We start from the raw sequence: 8,493 nt of genomic DNA, 5'->3' as shown, positions 1-8,493 counted from the left end.
CAGATTCTACAGTGGAAATGCAATAAAATGTATTTAATAATACATGTAAAAAAAATTAAATAAATCTTAATCTTCAGTTTTGATATATGATTGACCTAGCAATGACTAATCTCTTAAATTAAAAATAAAACGAATATGTTTGGAGTGCTGACTGAGGACTGCATTCTGATTGGGTGTGGGTCTAAAGCCCCGCCCACACTGACCCTTATGCAAATGATTACATGCAATAAACATGATTTATATATGACACTGCACTGATAATAATGTACTTGCTCATGCAGGAGATTACAATCACAAATGAGAGCGCTTATAAAATCTAATCTAATATCTGAAGTGTTTCTCAACATGATACTTTAAATGGTCTCCTGCTTCATTTGTAGCCTAATCCATGCGAACGGATTGCGAAAGTGTGCGCGCAGATTATGAATTCGTGGGTACAGATTCAAGAACCGAGAGTACGGTTTACCAAATCTGAGCGTACTGATTAGAAATTCGTTGGCTAAGATAGGACATTCGAACCAGAAAGACAGCTTACATTTGACTAAAAGTTTTTTGTCTTTATGCTCAACTAAAGTGAAATAATGAGCATATTTCCACTTTGAGAAACTCATGTTGCTCTCGCCTTGACTCGCCATGACTGCAGCACATACTTGAATAAACGGAAACACGTCCACAGTGCGTCTTCGTATTTACAGTGGTTGGCATCCACCAATCCTACAATGCGTTGCTGCTGCAAACAGGTTAGGCTGCACTTCAGTCAACATTAATTAATTTTTTAAAAAGTAATGGACAATGCACCATATGGTAATGGTAAAACAGATAATTTATTTAAAAATGAATGCGTTGCAGTATTAGTTACTGTCAAAAGTAACTGTGTTACTGTAATGCGTTACTAATAACCTGTTACTGCCCAACATTGGACAAACTGACTCAAATGATTCGCGTACCCGCTTTGAACTCCCGAACCGACTCAAATTATTCACAATCCCGCTCCGAACTCCCGAACCGACTTAAATGATTCGCGAACCCGCTACGAACTCCCAAACTGATTCAAATGATTCGATAACCCGCTCCGAACTCCCGAACTGATTCAAATGATTCGATAACCCGCTCCGAACTCCCGAACTGACTCAAATGATTTGCGATCCCGCTCTGAACTCCCTAACTGACTCAAATGATTCGCGAACCCACTACGAACTCCCGAGCTGATTCAGATGATCCGCGATCCCCAAACTGACTCAAATGATTCGCGAACCCCAAACTGACTCAAATGATTCGCTAACCCGCTCCGAACTGCCGAACTGATTCAAATGATTCGCTAACCCGCTCCGAACTCCCGAACTGACTCAAATGATTCGCGAACCCACTACGAACTCCCGAGCTGATTCAGATGATCTGCGATCCACAAACTGACTCAAATGATTCGCGAACCCCAAACTGACTCAAATGATTCGCGATCCCACTCCGAACTCCCGAACTGATTAAAACGATTCACGCTCCGAACTCCCGAATTGACTCAAATGATTCACGCTCCGAACTCCCAAACTGACTCAAATGATTCACGAACCCTCTCCGAACTCTTTTAGTTACTTTCTTTAATGTTCCCATTAATGCGCTTTTATGCGTTATGGTCTATATAAACACAAAGTAAAACAAAAGTTATTTTTAAACACTATTTTGATTACCCTTAAGGCGCCAGGGTTTTTTTGGGGGGAAAAAAACTGTATTTTGACAACACTGACATCAAGATTTCAAAAGCTTGTGGCTTGAATGGGCTTAAAGATAGAGATCTACTGTCAATTAGAAAAATGTTTGGCATGATCGAAAGTTGATGTGGTGTGTAAATATACTAATCTAATTTGCATATTATGACGTCACCATGGGGCGGCTATCTCGAGTTTCATAATATTAAGGAAATATTAGATATCGAATTGATGTTTGAACATATTTGCATGTTTCTGTGTGTATGTGTCTTTTTATCCTCATTCCAAATCATCAGAAATGAGGAAGCCAACAATAAAACAGGAGAAAGTACTAAATTATTACTATATTACTACACTATATAGTAGTAAAACACATGTGAACAGTAGCCTACTTTTTGATCAGTTCATCAGTAATATTCAGGAAATAATAGATATTGAATGGATGTTTTTTTTTATTCTCATTCCAAATGATCAGGGGAAAAAATGAGAAAAGTAGTACATTATTACTTTATTACTGTGCCATAGTAAAATACATGTGCCTATTTTGTACCCAGCCTGGACCCAGCGCAGAGCGCACCTTCTCCACACAGACTGCACCTGTAGCTACTGTCTGCCGGCCGCGCATTAGAGAGCTCTCCTATGGACACTATGACCACGTTCACTTCTGCCACCCGCATCCCTGTTGAGCAAAGGGTCAAAGTGATCGCTTGTGCTTCGTGAACACTCTCGCTTTGCACGGCGGCACCATTGCGCTGCAAAGATGTACCGCGAGACGCGCGATCATTAGATGGCGAATATTACCATTCAGAGTCAGAATCTGCGAACAACATTTGCAACACATCCTCGCGGTACAACTTTGTATTAGCCATCTGGCGATTTTCTCTCATAAATCTCACCATTTACACTCATGCTATGAAATTAATTGCTTCTGCATCAATGACATGAGAGCTCACTTGCTCTGCTATTTTCTCGAACATTTTGCATATAACAGAAACAATGCATATTGTTGGTCTAGAATCAAAGCACTAAATGTCTGCCATCTAGTGGAAGGGAATACAAATTAGATATTACACCATATAAGGAACTACAGGCTATTTTATGAAGGATGATGTCTTGTCGCAATTTTGTCGCATATGTTATCATGCTAAGGATCTGACTGAAAGCCGGCGACTCCACAGTAGAGACAGGCTGCATGTTTTCAACAATGTTTCACCTGTATGAGAAAAACATACAGAGAATCACTTAAGACACTTTGCTGTAGACCCATTCCACATAATAATATTCATTAAAACTGTATGTTAACACGTAGGAGCTTGCTGCATGAATCCGTGAGTAGGCTACAGTTTACAAATCCACGGGAACGGATTGCAAAAATGTGCGCGCAGATGATGAATTCGTGGGTACAGTTTCAAAAACTGAGGGTATGGTTTACAAAAACTGAGCGCATGGATTGTAAATTCGTTGGCTAGGATAGGACATTTGAACCAGAAAGAAACAACTTACATTTGACTAAAAGGTTTTTGTCTTTATGCTCAAGTAAAGTTAAATAATGAGCATATTTCCACTTTGAGAAACTCGTGTTGCTCTCGCCTTGACTCGCCATGACTGCCGCAAATACTTGAATAAATTGAATAAACGGAAACACGCCCACAGTGCGTCTTCGTGTTTACAGCGGTTGGCATCCACCAATCCTACAATTCAATCCTACAATTTCATTTTTAAACATAATTTATATATATTGTTTCTCGAATAGGAATGGAATCGCGAATCATTTGAATCAGTTGGAGAGTTCGAAGCAGGATCTCGAATCATTTGAATCAGTTCGGGAGTTCGTAACGGGTTCGCGAATCATTTGAGTCAGTTCGGGAGTTCAAAGCGGGTTCGCGAATCATTTGAGTCATTTCGAGAGTTCGAAGCGGGATGGCGAATTTCGGGAGTTCGTAGCGGGTCCGCGAGTCATTTGAGTCAGTTCGAGAGTTCAAAGCGGGTTCGCGAATCATTTGAGTCATTTCGAGAGTTCGAAGCGGGTTCGCGACTCATTTGAGTCATTTCGAGAGTTCGAAGCTGGATCGCGATTTTCGGGAGTGCGTAGGGGGTTCGCGAATCATTTGAGTCAGTTCGAGAGTTCGAAGCGGGATTGTGAATCATTTGAAACAGTTCTGGAGTTCGTAAGGGGTTCATAAGGGGTTCGCGAATCATTTGAGTCAGTTCGAGAGTTCGAAGCGGGATCGCGAATCATTTGAATCAGTTCGAGAGTTCGAAGCGGGTTCGCGAATCATTTGAATCAGTTCGAGAGTTCGAAGCGGGATCGCGAATCATTTGAATCAGTTCGAGAGTTCGAAGCGGGATCGCGAATCATTTGAATCAGTTCGAGAGTTCGAAGCGGGATCGCGAATCATTTGAATCAGTTCGAGAGTTCGAAGCGGGTTCGCGAATCATTTGAGTCAGTTTGTCCAGTGTTGGGCAGTAACAGATTCTCTGTATGTTTTTCTCATACAGGTGAAACATTGTTGAAAACATGCAGCCTGTCTCTACTGTGGAGTCACCGGCTTTCAGTCAGATCCATAATATGATAACATAGATTTCATTTTTAAACAACACACATATATATATATATATATATATATGTTTCTCGAAATTGATTCTGAATAATTCAGATTGCTTTCATTTATTTATTTCAAAATGTTTTGTGTTATGTTGTCCATTGTTGATAGTTTTCATGCTTAAGCTGTGAAAGGAACATTTTTAAGGGCTCAACACAACAGCTTTTATGAAGCAGAAGCCACTTTAGTTTTTGATTCTGAATATATTATTCAGGTGTTTTCTTATTTATTTCAGAAATCCTTGTGATATACAATATTAATTTTGTGCTGGTCTGACGTAATCAAAATAGTGTTTAAAAATTACTTTCTGTTTTACTTTGTGTTTGTATAGACCACAACGCATAAAAGCGCATTAATGGGAACATTAAAGAAAGTTCTTTAAAAAAGTAACTAAAAGAGTTCGGAGCGGGTTCGCGAATCATTCGAGTCCGTTTGGGATTATTATCAATGTTGAATACAGTTGTGCTGCACAATATTTTTGTGGAAACTGTGATGCATTTTATTTTTCAGTATTCACAGATGAATAGAAAGTTCAGAAGAACAGCATTTATCTGAAACCGACATCTTTTGTAACATTATAAATATCTTTACTGGCACTTTTCATCAGTTTAATGCATCCTTGATATATAAAAGTACTATTTTTTTTTTCTTACCCTACTTTTGAATGGTAGCCTAGTGTATCATGGTTTTCAACACTGATAATAATCAGAAATGTTTCTCGAGCAGTAAACCATCATATTATTCTGATTTCTGAAGATCATGTGACACTGAAGACCGGAGGAATGATGATGATGCAGAAAATGGTGAAGTGGTCAGTCGTTAACAGTGTTGCTTTCCATGTTTTTAATTAAGAAATCATGAGAGTAATATCCCTGGAGGAAAGAGAGCAACAGAGGACCTGAAAGAACACACACACATCTCCTCGCCTCAAAATTATATTTTATTAGGTGCATGAAAACCGTGCTGACATATTTTATTGGATTTTGAAGAACTATGTTGACACGGTGAATTTCACAGGATGTTTAATGTGAATCTCGGCGCTCACAAACACAGTTTTCTGAGGGTCGATTCTCCGCTCGCGCCGCCACAATAAAAAGCAAACAAAACATAATCAAATCATACTTTGATCAATCGCCGTGCTCCTCCAAATCAAATAACCATGAATAACTCACAATAGCAGGTCCAGCTGTGTTCGTGACACGTTTGAGGATGAAAATGTGCAGAATGTACTCTATGTGTTCATGACTATACAAAGTTTTCTCTTCACAAGAAAATGTGTTTGTATTACACACATTATCAAATTATAGATCAAATACAGCGTAAAATATAACTGGATGAGCATCAACTAAAATATTGTGTGTTTTCTGCTATTTTAGGGTTATATCATAAATAAAAAAAATTATAAATAAAACAATAACTTCAATTATATATCTTTTTTTATCGATTCTAGGGTCTGTGAATCTTTTGATTCAGATATGAATAATGGTTTGTGAATGGTTATTCAGATTGGGACTTTGGAGCACATATTATGAATCTTTTCTGTCTTCTTTTGTTAAACAGTACAAATGTACAGTAGTACAGTAATTAAAAAAAAATGGAAAGAAAGTACTCAAGGATCAAATTGGGTTGCCAGGTTAAAAAAAGTAATACATTTACATCTTAATAGGACACATAGGAAGACTATAAAAATGCAGCTCAGACACAACGTTTTTTAAATGTTACTTCTTGTTTCAGAATGTTCGGGAACATTCAAATGTAACATTCCCATGATAGAACGGAACATATGTTTGCAAAAAATACACACATCACAAAAGTTAAACATTTAAAAAACTAAATGTTCATAATTAACATTTTCCTAGCGTTTGCAAAATGATCAAATAAAATGTTCACTTATAAACTATTATCATAACTTAATGGGAACGTTAGCCAGAAGATATTTTTCTTAGCTGGGATATTGTCAACATTGAGATTTGTTTTGCTCAAAAGAATTGCTTAGTTTTTGATTGATTCAGTGCTTTTTAAAAGAATCAATGATTCAATGACTCGTTCGTGAAGACTTGCTTCATTCCTGAATGAATCAGCTGTTTTGAATGAATCGTTTGAATGGTTGAATCAATCAATCATGAAGACAGTGACACGTCTCCATCTTATTTTAGTGGTAAATGAAAGGGAAACATACATTTCCAAAAGGTTAGAATAGTTGGCTCTATAATGGTTAATATGCCCCTGGAAATAGATTTTAATTTCACCGCTTAATGGAAAAGTTTCTGTCTCTGCTTAAAGGTTCGGGATCATTTTTCAGGTTTTGTTCTGGTGTTATAGAAATGGCTGCTGTGTTTGAATAAATGCATTACTGTAAGTAATGTCAGAGGCTGTCTCTATAGTGGATTTGGCAGTAATCATAACATGCACAGTTAAATAACAAACCTCTTTCTCACAGATTGACAAGCTGATTCGACTTTTCTAAGCAAAGCATGGAAATTGATTCTGACAAACCTCAGTTTGGTTTAAGAGCTGAACAATAACCCCACGCTGCTGTTTCTCTGGCCAGAATGAAGTAATCATCACACTGTAGTTTCACCTACAGGACCTGTTTGAGACAGTGTGTGTGTGTCTGTTCTTCTACTGCCCTCTGCTGGAGACAAAAAACACCAACATTTCCATCAAATCCCATGCTTTCACATGTCAGAACACATTTTAGGAATACTACAGTATAAATAAACATAAACACAAATAAATATTTAATCAGAATCAGAATATATTCTGGCATATTTAATAAAATATTACTAAACATAGCATTATTTCTCCATCATTATAATGCAATGCTTTCAAATGCCATTGATAGTTTTCAGAATCATTTTTTGATTTTTTGATTTTTTACTGTAGACCAGTAATTTTAGTATTAGTTATAGTATATAACACAATGAACGCAGTGCATCACTACAGCAGAAGCTCTGGTCTGTTCAGACAGGAACTGCTTCTGATTTCTGCCCTGCAGTTACCACTAGAGGACAGCATTTAATACACACACAGACGAGCATCACAGATCAATCCTGGAGTAATATATCAATATCAGTCCTCGAGCAGCAGGACTCACTGTCTGGACTGAAACTAGATCTGACAAGAAATAAAAGCTTGAGAAAACACACACTGGAAGGCCACTGTATCATTGTTTGTGCATGAACTTCTACTTCATTTTGATGTGCTTTCTTATTCCAGTAAATTGTTGGAATTAATGAAGCATTTCAAAAAGTGCAGACTTACAAAACTAAACTGGTATCACGAAACATCCTTCAAATCAGTCATAAATTCAGATTATTTGCACATGATTACACTGTAAACAGAGATTATTAGAGTATGTTTTACATAAAAAATAAAGTATTTCAGTCTTTCAAAATTTTTTGTTCGATTCATTGTGTTACTTGCTAATTCTTTTATTATTTGTATAATCTGATAGACCAAATTCTGCACCAAATGTTTTGGGTGTTTATGTATTTATTAACATTTTGACTGTAGCTTTTATTTTAATACATTTTGTCTTCATGTTCATTTTAGTTTTAGTGATTTTGTGCTTTTGTAAATTCATTAGCCTTTGTTTTTTTATATTTTTGTCACTTGCTGTTTTTTTGTAATTATTTGTGTTTTTTTACAAGCAATTTCTTACAAAATAAATTGTTTTAAAATAAATTCTGCACCATTTTTTTTTTTTACATCTATAGCATTTATTAATATCTTGACAGCTTTTCTTTTCTGTTTTCACGTTCGTTTTAGTAATGTTTGTTATGATTTTTTTATATTTCTATTTTTATTTCAACTTTTGATTAAATTCAGTGTTACTTGTTTCTTTGTAATTATTTATGAAATTTACCAGTTATTTCAGAGTGAAAGTTGTTTCAAAGTAAATCCTACATGTGTTTATGTTTACTATAGTATTTATTAATATTTTGACTTAACTATTTTTATTTTAATCTTAATTTTAGTTGACTTTTTAGTAATTTAGTTTTATTTTATAATTTCTGTTTTTATTTAATGTAATCCTAAATTATTTTGTCATTTTTTAATTTCTATTTTTAATTCGGTTTGTTACTTGCCGCTTCTTTACAAACAATTGTCCATGTTTCTAGTTTCAAAGTAAATCACACACCATTTTTTGCAGTGTTTACATAATATTATTTAATAATGTTGTC

This window comes from Carassius auratus, unplaced genomic scaffold (assembly GCF_003368295.1).
Source record: "Carassius auratus strain Wakin unplaced genomic scaffold, ASM336829v1 scaf_tig00038904, whole genome shotgun sequence".
Classification (NCBI taxonomy): domain Eukaryota; kingdom Metazoa; phylum Chordata; class Actinopteri; order Cypriniformes; family Cyprinidae; genus Carassius; species Carassius auratus.
The sequence above is the reverse complement of the archived record's forward strand: the minus strand, read 5'-3'. Positions refer to the sequence as shown.